Source organism: Podarcis vaucheri (genome assembly GCF_965113315.1).
Source record: "Podarcis vaucheri genome assembly, chromosome: 4".
NCBI classification, from domain to species: domain Eukaryota; kingdom Metazoa; phylum Chordata; class Lepidosauria; order Squamata; family Lacertidae; genus Podarcis; species Podarcis vaucheri.
In genome coordinates this window covers 84671827-84688734 of record NC_138762.1, presented here as the reverse complement: position 1 = coordinate 84688734, position 16908 = coordinate 84671827, and the positions used below count along the sequence as shown (strand labels likewise).

At 45.7% G+C, this 16908-nt stretch overlaps 1 long non-coding RNA gene across 1 annotated transcript; it reads left to right on the top strand.

Moving 5' to 3' along the window:
* The first annotated feature begins 4490 nt into the window (after positions 1 to 4490).
* LOC309530211 lies at positions 4491 to 13185 on the top strand. The gene is made up of 4 exons (XR_014218684.1): positions 4491 to 4586; positions 7089 to 7204; positions 8423 to 8477; positions 12397 to 13185. It is a non-coding gene; the product is annotated as an uncharacterized lncRNA (long non-coding RNA).
* Positions 13186 to 16908: the final 3723 nt, after the last annotated feature.

The following is a 16908-nucleotide window of genomic DNA, read 5'->3' as shown; positions in this document are numbered from 1 at the left end:
GAAGCTGCTGGGTGACCTTGGGCTAGTCACACTTCTCTCTGAAGTCTCTCAGCCCCACTCACCTCACAGAGTGTTTGTTGTGGGGGAGGAAGGGAAAGGAGAATGTTAGCTGCTTTGAGACTTCTTAGGGTAGTGATAAAGCGGGATATCAAATCCAAACTCTTCTTCTCTTTGGGATGAAGGAAGGGCGTTAATTTGGTCTTCTTCCCACAGCAGACTTACCCAACACTCCCAAATTTTCTTGTGGAGCAGAATGCAATTCCCAGTCAGATTTTGCACTTCTCCAGATGCTGAGATGCAGTTTCAAAAAGTGTGCACAGAAATGTGCATTTCATGCAAAGAAAATGGACAAGATACATATTTTACCAAAAGATGCATAAAAGAAATGTATTTTATGTAAAATGTCCCCACAAAATGCAAGCAATTTAAATGCTTTTCTTGTGCTATTTCAAAAATCCACTTCTACACAAGTGGTTCTACGTGAACCAGGGTTTAGAAATCCTTGGGGAAGGGGATTTTGCAAAACTACTATGAACCATGCTTAAATTTGGCAGAATTCTGATGTTAAAGACTCTTCATTTTTATGAATTGGTTACTATAGTAACACATTGTGCCTTTTCATGTGCCAAGTTACCCTCTCTCTTTTATGATGTTAATCATCACAATATCTACAGAACATGGAAAATGTGGGTTTCTTAGCAGCAATATTTGGATTTTACCCAAATCTTATTACATTTTAACCAGTGCAAAAGCATGTGTTTCACGGCTTGGTTTTGTTGTTAGTTTACTATACAGCCTTTTTTTTTAAAAAAAAAAAAAAAGCTAGTCATTACATGTCTTGCTGCTTATGAGAACTAACACAATTTTGCAAGTTCAAAGCATGGTGGACCCTGCAGCATTCCCAAGCAGTAGCAGCTCCAAAGAGAAGACAGACCTTCTCCCAGGACCATCCCAAGTAGCAATAGATCTACAGTGGTACCTCGGGTTAAGTACTTAATTCGTTCTGGAGGTCCGTTCTTAAGCTGAAACTGTTCTTAACCTGAAGCACCACTTTAGCTAATGGGGCCTCCTGCTGCCGCCATGCCACCAGAGCATGATTTCTGTTCTCATCCTGAAGCAAAGTTCTTAACCTGAAGCAATATTTCTGGGTTAGCGGAGTCTGTAACCTGAAGCATATGTAACCTGAAGTGTATGTAACCCGAGGTACCACTGTAATGCTTCTTGCATGCCTGGATGAAGGCTCAAGAGGTGCACAAATGGGCATAAACTAGCCTATGATACAAAAGGGAAAGTTATATCTATTGCTCTGCACACTTTTCCCTCTGCATGTTGAGCTCCTTTTAGGAAGTTGAGCTCCATTTAGGAAGAGAAATATAACTAGCTCCCTATCACCACCAGTTCCTTTTGAAATCCTGGTATGATTCACTGAATGCTACTTAAATATCATTTCCTGCATTCCATATATATATATATATATATATATATATATATATATATATATATATATATATGCTTTCGTAGATTTTCACGGGTACAGGAATGCAGGTTTTGGTGTCTTCGGGTGTCTTCCCGTGTAAGAGTCGGGGTGTCTGTGCGACGTTTCGACGAGGTCTCACTCGTCATCTTCAGGCTGGTGCTTTCGGCTTCTTGTTACTGGAACAGAGCAGAATCTGGTGTTTGAGTTCCTATAAATACTGTTGAGGGGTGTGGTGTATAGCCTCCAACGTTCTGGGCAGAGAGGAAGTTCCTAGATTAGTGTGCCTTTTCTTCTTTTGTTCCTTAATTACTTGAGGGATATCTTGAGTGATTTCATGAGTGATATTCTGAATACCACTGGGTGGGTCATTAAGTGTAGATTAGTTGCAACTAATCTACACTTAATGACCCACCCAGTGGTATTCAGAATATCACTCATGAAATCACTCAAGATATCCCTCAAGTAATTAAGGAACAAAAGAAGAAAAGGCACACTAATCTAGGAACTTCCTCTCTGCCCAGAACGTTGGAGGCTATACACCACACCCCTCAACAGTATTTATAGGAACTCAAACACCAGATTCTGCTCTGTTCCAGTAACAAGAAGCCGAAAGCACCAGCCTGAAGATGACGAGTGAGACCTCGTCGAAACGTCGCACAGACACCCCGACTCTTACACGGGAAGACACCCGAAGACACCAAAACCTGCATATATATATATATATATATATATATATATATATATATATATCAGCTTTCCCCCCATTGATTACTTTTAATGTTGATTCGTGGCAGTTGCCATCCTCCTCCTCCTTCTAAGAAGCAGAATGACAAGGAAAGAGAAAATATATATATTCACCAGAGGGAGGTCAAAGAGTTCTTTTTCCGACACAGGCTCATTAGGGGAGGTGAACACAGCAAGGGTGGCATTGATCACCGTACCCTGTGCAGTCTTAAAGGTTAATGATTAGGGTAATTAGCTGACCTATAGGAACCAGATAGCATTCAGTTGAGAGCAGTGACAAGTGGCAGCAGTTACTTAAAAGAGAGCTGAAACACAGTCATGAATGTTGCCAGCTACTGTAAAAATGGCTCTCCCCAGAGCCTGGTTAAAAAGGCTCAGTGATATATACAGAAGTTGCTTTCCCTTGCTGCAATAAATTTTGTCTGATCCATTTTGCTCGCCGCTCTCGTCTTTATGTCTCATTCTATCAGTATTGCTGGCAGAAGGTAGGCTAGCGAACTTCAGTCTTCCCTAGATGCTGCTGAACTACAACTCCCGTCATCCGTGACCATCATCCCTCTTCTTTTTCCTGGGCTTTTTGCATGTGAGAATAGCCCCCCTAGCTATCTGCCAGTCTGTGTGATCAGACCTCTAAAGGTGCCTGTTCCCAGGATCACAGGCTTTATACTGAGACAGGACCTTGTCTACTCTGTCGTGCAGTGACTTTCCGCATACCCTCCAACATTTCTCGGCTGAAAATAGGGACATCCTGTTCAGTGCTTTTTTTAGAGGGCACTCAAGGGTACTCAGCACTGGCACCTTTTATATACATATATAAAATATGACACTTACTGTAACAAAAGGTAAAAGACCCCTCAGTGGTTAAGTCCAGTCAAAGGCGACTATGGGGTTGTGGTACTCATCTCACTTTTAGGCCAAGGGAGCCGGCATTTGTCCACAGACAGCTTTCCGGGTCATGTGGCCAGCATGACTAAACAGCTTTTGGTGCAACAGGACACTGTGACAGAAGCCAGAGCACACGGAAACACCGTTTACCTTCCCTCCTATTTATCTACTTGCACTTTGACATGCTTTTGAACTGCTAGGTTGGCAGGGGCTGGGACAGAGCAATGGGAGCTCACCCCGTTGTGGGGATTCGAACTGCTGACCTTCCGATCAGCAAGCCTAAGACGCTCAGTGGTTTAGACCACAGCACCACCTGTGTCCTTTACCTTACCTTGCTGTAGCAACTTCATGGTGAGTACCATCACCTGTTTTTTTTATTTTAAAAGCACTGGTCCTGTTCCATAATTATAATAATAACTTTACTATTTATACCCCACCCATTTGACTGGGTTACCCCGCCATTCTGGGTGGCTTCCAACACATATGAAAATATAATGAAACTATACAGGGCTGCCTTCACATGTCTTATAAAGGTTATGCAGTTACTTATTTCCTTGGCTTGGGGGTCTCTGAAAATAAGCACTGCGCTTAACTCCATACTCTCCAATATTTCTCCGATGGAAATAGGAATATCTTAAGGAAAAGTGGGACATTCCAGGATCAAATCAGAAACTGGGACAGCTTCTGTAGATCCAGGACTGTCCCTGGAAAATAGAGACACTTGGAGGGTCTTTCTTCAGGATTTCAGGCAGGGTTCTCTCACAGCGCTACCTGGACATACTGAGGATTGGGGCCTTCAGCATGGAAACAGATGCTCTCCCCCGGAAGAGATGGCACTCACCTTTCTATACAATCTCCCTTGGCCATCTCCTGGTGCCATGGGGGACAAGGCTGTTGCAGCTTCTCTTTCCCTCTCGCTCTCTTCCATCAACTGCACTCGCACTCCAAATATCCTGTCTGCCCTCCCAGGGGATTAGGACACACAACAGCACCAAGGAGGGAACAAAAGCATACAAACATTCTCTGGATTGCAACCTGGCAGTTTTTCTAGGCTGAGAATTAGCAACTGGTCACCTACTGAGCTCCATTACTGAGCAGGGATTTGAGTTTGCTACTATTTGCCTTAATAAGCAAAAACCAGGAGATATCTGATTTCTAGCTCCTGATTTGCTCCTGCAGGATTCTGCCAATGATATGAAGAAGGATTCCAAGCAAAAGCAGTATGTGATTGTTGTGGCCAAGTGTCCTCAGTTCACACTGGAGAAGATGGTTCTGGTCTCCTTCCACAGTGGATATCTCTTCATCCAGACAGATAAAACCATCTACACACCTGGGTCCAAAGGTAAAGCCTTCTGCTAGTCCCTCCCATAACATTATCTGGAAATGCAGGAGGGGTCTGGAGTGTATAACCTACTTGCAATCTGCAGACTGAGCATGGCCCACATGGAGGCAGAAAACTGCTGACTCCTGAGCTCTGAAGGTACGTGCAAATCCACCTACATACCCTTCCCCAGAATAGTAACCGATTCCTCATTCTGACTTCTGTTCCTGCTGGGAAAGGCTGCCCTATTTCATTACTCTTCTCAGTCGTGCAGTTTTTACAGATCTGCTGACTATCTCAGAATAAACAGAAACTCCTTAATTCCACATCGAGTTAAGCAGATTATTTTCCCCACACAATATCTGCTGCCACAGGAGGGGGAAGAAGAAGAAGAAGAGGAAGAGAAAGCTCCCCTCCCCCGTCTGTTCAGATTTTTATTTCAGTGTACTAAATCTGGCATGGCTTTTCTTTCTTTTTCAACAGCTGCGCTAGGTCCCCCCTGCCCCATCCCTCCTGCCTTCTTCCCTGTCTTCAAGTACTGAAAGCAATAAAGCTTGAGTCTAGCTTCAAATGCCATCAGTCATTTTGCTAGTAAAGGAAAGGTGCCTAATGAATCTTTTTCCCTGTTTGATGCTGGGACGGTTTCTGTTTTCTGGATTTAAATGCTGCTCAAGGGAGGGGCGAGCGTGTTCCTTGATACCTCAGGCCAGATGTGTTTTGGCATACGCTGAACCGTACATCATTCACAGGAAATAGATTTGTACAGCAGAAAGGAAAGCAAAAAGGGGTTGCTTCAGGTCTGCTCCTGGGCCTTCCAGGGAATGTTGTAATTCAATCGCGATCATTTTGGTGGAAACTTGCCTTTTAACATTAAAACTGCCTCATAAAGTAGTGGGAGAGATTAAATACTAATGCTTAATTGGAAAGGGAATAGCCCAAAGGCACAGAAGTGTGCCTGCACACCCCGTCTTTTAACAAGCTAATTAATAATCACAGCAAACATTTAATGAACAGATGAACCATATTGGCAGTTTAGTTAGAAATCAATCTAACTGCAGGCTGAAATAAACCAAGGCCGAACCGGACGTTCTGTGAGGAAAACAAAGTTCGTGGCTGTCACGGAACTATGTCTCTTACTCACATCACCCAAGTATCGTTCACACATTGCACTGAACACAGATGCTAGCTACAACTACACGTGTGAGAACGTGTTTGTGTGAAAGAGTGCACACTTGTTGATTTGTTCAGCTCAATTGCTATGTGAATAACAAGTGTGCAGCTCAGCTGCTAGACTTGTTCACATGTTATGCTGAACAGAGGTTCATGCTGTCTCAAATCATGTCTAAGTGTTTGCGTACAGTTGCTGATTTGTGCAGCTCAGCTATTGTGTATGCAAGTATACATGACGTTCCCTCATTGAACGTGACCTGTGAATAACTGTATGGGTGTGTGACTCAACTGCCTGTGTACACAGGTACACAGATTGCACATTTATTGGAAGTAATGCACAAATACTGACCCAACACTCACCCCCCATTGTGTAATGATGCATTCACCCATCCCAACTGGACCCCCCCAGCCATGCTCCACCAGCTAGATTTTATTAACCCCAAAGGTCAAGAGAGCACATGCCCAGATGTACACTGCAACCACTTTGTCATTGTCCTCAGAGCACAGCAATTGAAACTGATCCCATGAAACCTGGCAGATGTGGCACCAGACCCCTCACAGTTCTGCACCAACTATGGTGCTGTTTTCAAGACTAATCCTCAACATACAAAATAAAAAAAATTCCTTCCAGTAGCACCTTAAAGACCAACTAAGTTAGTTCTTGGTATGAGCTTTCGTGTGCATGCACACTTCTTCAGATACTTCTTCAGGTATCTGATAGGAAGAGAGAGATGAAGGCCGTTATTGGTGTCTGCATAATACAGAAAGACTTTGTAAATAATTGACCTTTGCAGGGGATGGTGGGAGCACTATTTGGGCCCTGCTTCAGCTGCAAAATGTCTTGAGCCAGCGCTGATCTGGACTAGATCAAAATGACTAATGAAGGTTTTAATGTGTATATGTAATGGCTTAATGTATGTACGGTGTCTGTCTGCTTAAAATTTTGTAAGTTGCTTCGTGTTGCACTGGCAAAAAAAGAAGAAAAGTAAAGGTAACGGGACCCCTGACCATTAGGTCCAGTCGTGACCGACTCTGGGGTTGCGGCACTCATCTCGCTTTATTGGCCAAGGGAACAGGCGTACAGCTTCCGGGTCATGTGGCCAGCATGACTAAGCCACTTCTGGTGAACCAGAGCAGCACACGGAAACGCCGTTTACCTTCCCGCCAGAGCAGTACCTATTTATCTACTCACAATTTGGTGTGCTTTCAAACTGCTAGGTTGGCAGGAGCAGGGACCGAGCAACAGGAGCTCAACCCATTGCGGGGATTCAAACCGCCGACCTTCTGATCAATAAATTTAATAAATAATAAATAATAATTAGGGTAGCCTTTCATTCTATAGTTTCCAACTAGCCACCCTCAAGTGTTAAAGGTGTTTTAATCAATGCTTCTTAGCAGTCTGCTATTTTTGGTGTGGAAGGATGTCCTTGTGTTATGTTCAGAGTGACTGCAATACACAGAAGGCCCTGTCCTCATCCAAATTTGTTTCAGGACCACCAAGGGAAGCTCTTTGTCTTGTGGAAGCATCAACATGTCAATGAGACAAAGGACAGATGATGTATTAACAAAGCCTGGACTGGGGCATGTCTGGATCCCATGCTGCTCAGGTAATGTCTGCAGGAAATAAGGTCATCTTTCTCATCTGACCACAGGTGGTTCCATCCCATAGACTCAAGTGCTTGGAAGCAGATCCCCTGTTCATCTGGTAATGGATGAACCAGGAGATAGCAAATGAGTTTAACATGCTGACGCTCCTTGGTGCTGGTGTCTGCATTTGTGACAGCCGGCAGCTTGACAAATTTGCCTTTGTGGACATCGTTGGTATCCCTAAGGAGGGAAGAAAGTGAATACACATCAAGTTGGGTAAGGATGTCTCTGAGCTGGACACGGCATGGTGTCATCCTTTCTGGTCAGACAATTTATATCTGACTGGCTGGCAAAATAGGATTGTAATCTGGTTCCCTGCAAGACAAGTGAGCTATTGAAAAAGTTGTTCAGAGTTCAAAAATCATATGCGGCATGGCATGTATTGTCTTACAAATTTCAAGCAGAAAACCCACTGTTCATCAAAACCTCAGGAGCAGTAAACTTATTATTCATTTGTTCTGCAGGAATGATGAGACTAATGAACTGCACCTCTTGAGAGTTATTCGTTTACTTAGAAATAGATCTACTGTTTTATCTCAAATATAAACTGAACAATTAAATAACTTGGGACCAGGTTACCTGAAATACTGCCTGTCCCTGTATAGACCTGCAAGGTCACTTAGATATCTGGGAGAATTCTACTTGTGCTGCCCCACCCTAAAGAACATCACAGGGCAGTGACCCCAAAATGGGAATTTTCTGCTGTTGCACCCATTCTGTGGAATGTCCATCCCTCTTCCATGCGGGTAGCATCCACCATCCATTGCTTTAGATGTCTTGTAAAGACTTTTATTTTTGCCCACGCTTTTCTGACCCATAAGACTGGAACCTGATTCATGTGGGTATGCATCCAATGAATATGTTTTTATTTTCTTTTATGTGTTTATATTGATTTTAGGCTGTATTTTTGTTTTAATGGATACTGTTTTAATATTGCAAACGGTATACCCCCCTTAGGGTTTTTTATTTTTAATTATTAAACAGTTAGAGATGCTGATTTTAAATAAAATAAATACATCTGTAAATTTATCTCAGCAATATCTTTTTGCAAAGGTGCGAATGTCCTATTTCGCAACTATGAAATTCCATCAATAAGAAATGAACAGGTGGTGGTTCTGAAATTTCAGGTACCTTTTTCATGTTGGCCATTGCCCATGAGATAATTTTCTCTTTTTCAGCTGATGGCCTTCGATGGAGAAACACACTTTCTGTGTGAAAGGGAGCAGGGGCCAGGTGATGTGTGTACCATAATACCTTCTTGACAGAATAGCAATTTCCCCTTGAAACAATCAATAGATACCTATAATGTTCCACACTATAATTGTTTTAGTTGTTTTTTCCTCACTCAGACCAGTGGGTCTTTGAATCTTCTAACACTGTTGCTGAACTGTCAACAAAGCCATGATTGAGGGCATAGCTCAACTCCCATATAATGCTGGATCAAGAATTCTCAAAGTTTTTCCGTTGTCTGGCCATAAAAAGGTTGATGCACCTCCACATACAAACACAAGCACACACATACAGTTTTATTGGCTTTCGGTTATTATTTTGAGTGACTCTTGCTGGCTTTGGGGACTTTACTTTGTTCCGTGGAGCCCATTCTTCTTAAATGCATCAATCTGCAATACAACAACTTTCTCAGTACAGGAGGCAACCATTTTGTGTGGGGGTTCTGTTCCTGGTCCCTGTGCATGTCGGCAGAGTGTGTATAAGCACACCCCACCCCCTTACGCTCCGCCCTACCCCTGTTATGCCGACCCCACTCCCCTTACACCGCATTCTGCACCCCGTTCCACCTCCATTCTAACTTCTTCCAGGTCCAAAAGGAGCCACACATCAGCAATTGCACATCAATTGGATGCACCTAAAATGGCCACCTGCATGCTAATATATATTTATAGCTTAGCTTTCCACCATGTTGTTGAAGGCAGTGAACAGGGTGCCCCTCCCAATTTACCCTCACAACAGCCCTGTGAGTTTAGGTCAGGTTGAAAGAGAATTATTAGCCCAGCATAACAGAATGAGTTTCATGGCTAGGAAGGGATCTGAACCTATTTCTCTCCAGAGTTTTCTAGACGTGCTGTTAATTCATGACATCTTAGACACCTTTTTTTGGCTATCTTCTTTTCTGATATTGATTCTTACAGAAGCTATTTTAAACTGTTCCATGCTAGGAAGCTGAAAGACGTATCAAAGGCATCACAATTCAAAGTTGCAATTTGCATATGCACTGACAAGAGTGGAAAGCTTTCGGGTGATCAACAAAACTATTTTTTTATTACTATTCACAAACTAAAACCACACACATGCCTACCCTTAAGTGAGCTGTAGTGTGGAAGAAATATTGTCTTTTGGCATGAAGGTGACTGAGCTGAAAAATAAAAATATTGTTGAGATGGTACAATCTGGGCAAAGGAATCCATTAGTAGTGGGTTGGTTCTTTATTTTAAAGAAACCCTGTGCAGGTTAGGTTGTTGTAATATACAGTGACTGACTCAGGCCCTGTGTGCATGAAAGGGTTAACCTGAGCCCTGAGCTCAAGTTACCAGAGTGGGTGTGCCTTGGCATGCTTGTAGCAGCAATACTTGATGCAGCCCTGTTCCTTCCTTGTGTATTGTTTTTACACACAAGCAGAATGCCTGAATGAGCCTAAAAGAGACTTCAGAAGATGGCAGCTATCCTAGAGTAATGATGATGTTGAGACAGCTTCAAATTTTACCTCAGCTGCTAACTCAATGGGTGACCCCAGGCTGCTATAGCTTCAATAAATATGGATTGTTAATTCAGGTTATTTCATTTATATATCTCTTTCTGATTAATATTGTCCTACAAAGAGGCTCACATGAAAATGAGACAATTGCTGTAAGGATGGCTAATATTGGTACAGGGCTTTGAAAAACAACAGAGGGCTTTAGATGCTACAATATTTGCTGCTGCTCTTATTTCTAGCCTTGTTACTGAAATTGAGTAAGTCACTTATTTGACACCTAATAAATGCCCATTTTCAGGGCTTTTCTTTAGAAAGTGCTTAAGCATTTAAAGAGAAATGCACCAGAGAAAAGCAGCAAACAAAAGACTGTTACTGAAACACACCTTTTGAATGCTTAGGAAAAAAAGTTCACCTACTAATCAGAGTCATTAAGATAATTACCTGCAGTTACTTCCAGCAAAGGCAAACATAAATCAAAATTATATCTCCATAAAAGCCAAAAGTTATCTTCAAGCTTCATTGTTTCTAAAACTCTCATCAGAATCTTTCCCTATTTTCAACATGCTAAATGAAGTCCCTCTAAGAGTGACTTCAGTTTTTACTAAAGGGAGAAAGGAAGTTCAAAAAGCCCAGACAACGGAAGCAAGAGTCTTTACCCCTCCCACAAAAATAATCCCGCTGTACTCAGTAACATCTAAAACTGCGCCAAATGTGCCTTGTGACTCACATGACAAAATTAGTAAACTAAAATTTCATTCTCCCTGGTAAGGAAAGCCCGGCCACAAATACAGTGTATAATTGAGCTAAGCCTCTAGTTTTTTTAAATACAGTGTATAATTGAGCTAAGCCTCTAGTTTTTTTAAAAAAAGAAACCCAATGCTAATTGAATACTGATCAGGAAAAAGGAAATATATTTGTTTCATAATAAAATTACAATCTGAGGAATGCATTTTATTTTATTTTTTGCTTTCAATCCATTCTTAACATGACAAGCTGACATTTTATGCTACCATGCATATGCAGATTAAGCAGTTGGGGAAGGAGAGGACAGAGGGTGAAGAAAGAGGTGTGAGTGGTGGTTGTGGGGCCCTTTTCCCATCCTCTGAACCCCCTGGGAAACTCAGAAAACCTGCTGTACCTGGAACAGGGTGTGGAGAGTGCAGATGAATGGGACATAGCTATGGGGAGCCTGAGGAAGTAGCTGCCTATAAAAAGCAAGACTAGAGTGAGAGACTAGGCTAGGGTGATGTCCACTGTTTCCAGGAACTCTTCTCGTTGTGAGACTTTTGTGGGTGAGCTGAGAGTTTGTTGGACCCTGGAGTTCCCAGAGGCTGAGAGGGAGGGTGTGTTAGAAGGAAATGAATTGATATTGTTTTGCATGTATTAGTAAAGGTAAAGGGACCCCTGACCATTAGGTCCAGTCGTGACCAACTCTGGGGTTGCGGCACTCATCTCGCTTTATTGGCCAAGGGAGCCGGCGTACAGCTTCCGGGTCATGTGGCCAGCATGACTAAGCCGCTTCTGGTGAACCTGAGCAGCGCACGGAAACACCGTTTACCTTCCCGCCAGAGTGGTACCTATTTATCTACCTGCACTTTGACGTGCTTTCGAACTGCTAGGTTGGCAGGAGCAGGGACCAAGCAACAGGAGCTCACGCCATCGCGGGGATTCGAACCGCCGACCTTCTGATCGGCAAGTCCTAGGATCTGTGGTTTAACCCACAGCGCCACCCGCGTCCTATGTATTAGTAACTTCGCATTAATGTAACCTTTTTATATGTAACTACGTATTTATGTATTTTTGTTTTGTTTAAGTTGTGTCTTCAGATGTTGTGTTCTTTCAGGAAAGGATTTCTTCTGCTTTTGAATGCAAACTCTGCCCTTCTTCCCCAAGTTAAACCAAGAAAACATCTCTTGAATAAGATCTGTCAGTTGGCTTGTATAGCGTTTGAGACCTGAAGAAAAACAAAGGGGACCATAGGAATAACTAACACAAATACCCAAATGTTTTTATTTTTTGAAAACCCGACCATAATAATAATAATATAAGAATTTATTATTTATATGTTGGCTGGCCAGTCTGGGTGGCTTCCAACCGGCAGAAAGATATTCCCAGCTGTCTAAAGGGAAAGAAATACCATTACAGGTAGAATGAAATAAATATGGATATACCCATTATGGGAAGCTCTCAGGCTTCAACTCTTATAAAACTCACAATATATTTAAAGAAGAGAGTCATTGGTGGCAGCCGAGAAACCGAATGTTGTGTGGAAATTTAACAAAAATGTTAACTCCGCACACAACAAAGTGGAGAATTCTAATATATTATTGAGAGCCCATTGCTATAAATCTCCTCAAGTTACAATCATAAAGGAATTCACTTGCCCCAGTGTGCTCCTTTCTCAGTCAGTGCTGAATATTTCTTTATCTTCTCGATTCCTAGATGAAGCCTTCAGAAACAACAGTAAATGAAGCATGAAGGCTCCAGGACCCAAAGAGAATTACGTGAACAAAGGAGAAGTCGAAGAAAGGATAAAAGAAGCAACAGCAGTGATATAATAACTACAGAGCACACTTGCCACAGTTTCCTCCCCCCCGTCCCCCCCCCCACATTTACTTTCTTTCGTTCTAAGACATTCATGGCTCTGTCAACAACAAATACATGCTCACATTTGTGTGTTGACTTAACAGAATGATCGATAGCTAATATTGGCTCCAGGCTCCCTTAACAAATTTGATGAACAATACTGTATATAATTTAGCCTTAGAATCAATCAAAGTTCCAGCCTTGAAGGAAAACATAGGGGAGGAGAAGAATAAAAAAGCAACTTAAAAACTCAAGGTGATAGTCAAAGTGTGTGTGGGGGGGAAGGGGGTGAATGGTCATTGTCCCTAATTGGTGGTTTTGATGCTCAGCTTTCCCATACCCTCCGAGTGTCCCTGTTTTCCAGGGACAGACCTGGAATTACGAAAGGCATCCTGGGTTCTGAATTGATCCCAGGATGTCCCAATTTTCCCCATCAGGGCCGCTGCCAAGCTCAGGGAGGAGGATGAGTTGGCACTTGTTCTGAGTGAGTGTGGTAGTGGCAGTGGCGGCTTTGAGGAAGCTCCCTATTGCTTCTCCATAACCACTGCTGTCAGCCTCCTCCCTTGGGCAGCTCAGAGTGGCTACTGGAGAGCAGGTGATGAGGAGCAGAGGCTGCCACTGCAGAGGCCCAGCATGATGCGCCAGCTCTGAGGTGCAGACAGAGGGCAGGGCCACCCTGGGCAGGAAGATGGGGAGCAGAGCAGACAGCAAGGAGACTTTATATATATATATATATATAGAGAGAGAGAGAGAGAGAGAGCGCATCTGTGTCTAATTTTGAAGTAGCGTCTTCACCCCCATTGTTCAGCCCGGACACTGAGGTCCAGCTCCAAAGGCCTTGTGGCGGTTCCCTCACTGCGAGAAATGAGATTACAGGGAACCAGGCAGAGGGCCTTCTTGGTAGTGGCACCTGCCCTTTGGAATGCCCTCCCATCAGATGTCAAGGAAATAAACAACTATCTGACTTTTAGAAGACATCTGAAGGCAACCCTGTTGTCAGGGGTTCAGGAGCAGAGACGCAGAGAAGGGAGGAAGCAGAGAGCGAGGGGGAGGAATCCGAAGGGAAAATGAGTGATGATGACGACCCGAGATCTCCAAGCCTAAGCAGTGAGTCAGAGGATTCCCAAAAGGGAGCCCCAGTGAGCAGAGCAAGGGGGGGATCCGGGGGGACACCCCAGGAGGAAGGGAACAGAGGAGATTCAGAGAGTAGCAGCTGGAAGTCGGGACCCACGCTCATAACTGAGGGCGGCAGCAGCTGGAAGTCGGGACCCACGCTCAAGACTGAGAGCAGCAGGGAGGAAGGTAGCCAGGCATCGGGTTCCGGAGGCTGTCAGCAGGAGGGAGGGCACGAGTCAGGGGTGGTCACGCCCTCCTCAGAGAGCGAGGCAACGGTTAAGAGGAAAGTAGAGAGTTGGGCGCGCGCGCCAAGTTCAAATGCAGCGGAAGCTGGAGCAGTAAGCAGCCCGGAGAGTGAGCCAGGTCCTAAAGCCCGCCGCAAGGAGGCAGAAGGATCAGGGGGGTCAGCGTCAGAGGAGAGTAGAAGGGAGGAGGCCCAGGGGGGCAGAAGGACCCAGAGACGTAGGGAGAGGCGAAGGAGGTGGAGCAAGGCTAGGGTATTAAGCTGGTGTGCAAGAGGCGGGGACTCAGACGGGTCTTCGCCGACCTAGGGCAGAAGGTGTAGGGCTGCACGCTGCAGTTCGGAAATGAAACCTGTAACTTAATAAAGACTCTTATAAAGTGAACGCTGGCGGACTTGGTCCTATGTGAGCTGGGACTGGGTGGCAGCCCTGACAGTAAGACCCGTCTCTCAAAAGCTTCGGACACCTGATATCTCGCAGCGGAGAGAGAGGCAGCTGGAGGAGGGGATCGGTGTTTGGGAGCAAGCTCACGACGGTTAGCAGAGATGACGGAAGCAGAGACAGTTGCAGCGCTGCAACAGGCAGTTACCCAATTGAACGCGGAGGTACTGGCATCCAAGAAGAGGGAGGAGGATGCGGCAGCCGCCTACAGAGATCTCCACGCCAGGTTTGAAGCATGGGTTAAACACGGGCAGCCAGGACCCAGACCGGAGGGGGTTGGGTTGGCACGGAGAGCAGGAGGGCTTGTGGCTCACTTCGATGGGAATTTACAACAGTACCCCAATTTTCGAGCAGACGTAATGTGCGCACTGCAACTGCTGGCAAAAGACTTTAGAGATGAGGAAGAGAAAGTGGGGTTCATACTATCCCATTTGCATGGGGATGCTAAAGCGTGGCTACGCAATTTGTGGAGGGATAAAGATCCGGCGCTTCAGAATGCAGATGCCTTTATCAAAGCGATGGATGCGTGTTTTTTGTCTACTATTGATGTGGATCTTGCCCGACGGGAGATTCATGGACTAAAACAAGGGAGGGCAAGCGTCCGGCAGTACCACGCCCGCTTTTTTGCGCTGGTCAGTGCCTTAGAGTGGGACCGGGATTCGCCCCCTGTCAGAGACCTGTTCTGGGAGGGTCTAAGCTCTGCGGTCAAGGATGAAATTGCAAGGGGGGAGAGGCCCCGAAGCACGCAGGAGGTGGTCCAAAGGGCGCTGACTGTGGGGGTGAGGCTGGAAGAACGTCCATGGTGCAGAGATGAAGGACGTGGAGGGCGCGAAGCAGCGAGAAGTTTCTCTTTCGTTCCAAGAGAAGCAGCGCGTGCGCAATCCACACCTCCGCCAGGAGGGGGAGGGGAACCGATGGAGGTTGGAGGTGCAAGGGCTCAGTCAGCAGCCAGAGCCCAAGCACCGACAGCAGTGAAAGCGAAGCCTCCTAGAGGGAACAGGAAGTGTTACATCTGCGAGGATCCAGGCCATTTGGCGAAAGAGTGTCCCCGGAGGCTCCACAAGCACACTGCAGCCTCAGCAATGGTGACTGCAGCAACGCAGCAAGGAGAACCACAGCAGGGAAACGACGATGTCTGGCTGGAAGAGGAGGCACTGGGGCCCAGCCAGACGCATCAGTGAAGCAGTCCCCAGCGATCTTGCAACCCACGGACCCCCTCCCACCCAAACCAGTAGTGCAGCTCACAGCATCTCTCCAGCTACCCGATGGCGTCACTATCGAAGTGCCGCTTTCTGTGGATTCTGGAAGCAACGCAGACTTTATAGCGCAGGATTTTGTGGAGCAGCACGCTATACAGCTACTGCCTGCCACTCTGCCCCTGCAAGTCGTCACAGTGGATGGCAGAGAGTTGCTAGGGGGGCAGGTGGTGAAGCAGACGCCACCGATGGTGATGCGCCTTGGCAACCACAGGGAAGTCATCAGTTTTAATGTCACCCAACTGTCGGACACGCCCATTGTGTTGGGCATGAGTTGGCTGGACAGGCACAGTCCGACACTGGCTTGGTACCAGAGACAGCTGATCTTCGGCTCCTCTTATTGCGCAGAACACTGCATCCTGCCCAGACAGGAGGGAGAGGAGGAGGAATCACAACTGCAGTTGGGAACGTTGCAAGCAGTCCCCCACAAATACGCAGACTTTCTGGAGGTCTTCTGCGAGAAAGAGGCTGACAAGCTACCACCGCACAGGCAATATGACTGCAAGATTGACCTCCTACCAGGGGCGACGCTGCCGAAAGGGAAGCTGTATTCCATGTCTGAGGACGAATTACAGGAACTCAAACAGTTCATAGATCACAATTTGCAGCGCGGTTTCATCCGGGAGTCCAGGGCAGTAGGGGGCAGTCCTGTTTTCTTCGTGAAGAAGAAAGACACGCCCCAAAAAAGACTGGTGGTGGATTTTCGCCTCTTAAACAAGATGACCAAGCCTTCTGATTTCCCCATGCCCAGGATTGACGACCTACTAGCGACGGTGCGCAAGGGACGCGTGTTCACCAAGTTGGACCTGCGAGGTGCGTACAATCTCATCCGCATGAGGGAGGGCGATGAGTGGAAGACAGCCATGTTCACGCCTCTGGGCACCTACGAATACAGAGTGATGCCGTTTGGATTGCAAAACGGTTCTCACTGTTTCCAAGCTTTCATGCATCATGTGTTGGCGGGACTCCTTTACAAGAAGTGCGTCTGCTTTCTGGATGACATCCTGATATTCTCCGACTCGCAGCAAGCCCATGACCAAGATGTTCGGGAGGTGCTGAAGAGGCTGCAGCAGCATAGACTGTACGCCAAACTGGAGAAGTGCCAGTTCGACACGACGGAGGTGGATTTCTTGGGTTACAAGTTGTCGGACAAGGGGCTAGCCATGGACAGCGCCAAGGTTCGTGCGGTGTTGGATTGGAAGAGCCCGCGCAACCGGAAGGAGGTCCAGCGGTTTGTCGGCTTCGCCAACTTCTATCGCAAGTTTATCAAGGGGTTCGCGATGCAGACGGCGGCCATTACGGACACGCTAAGC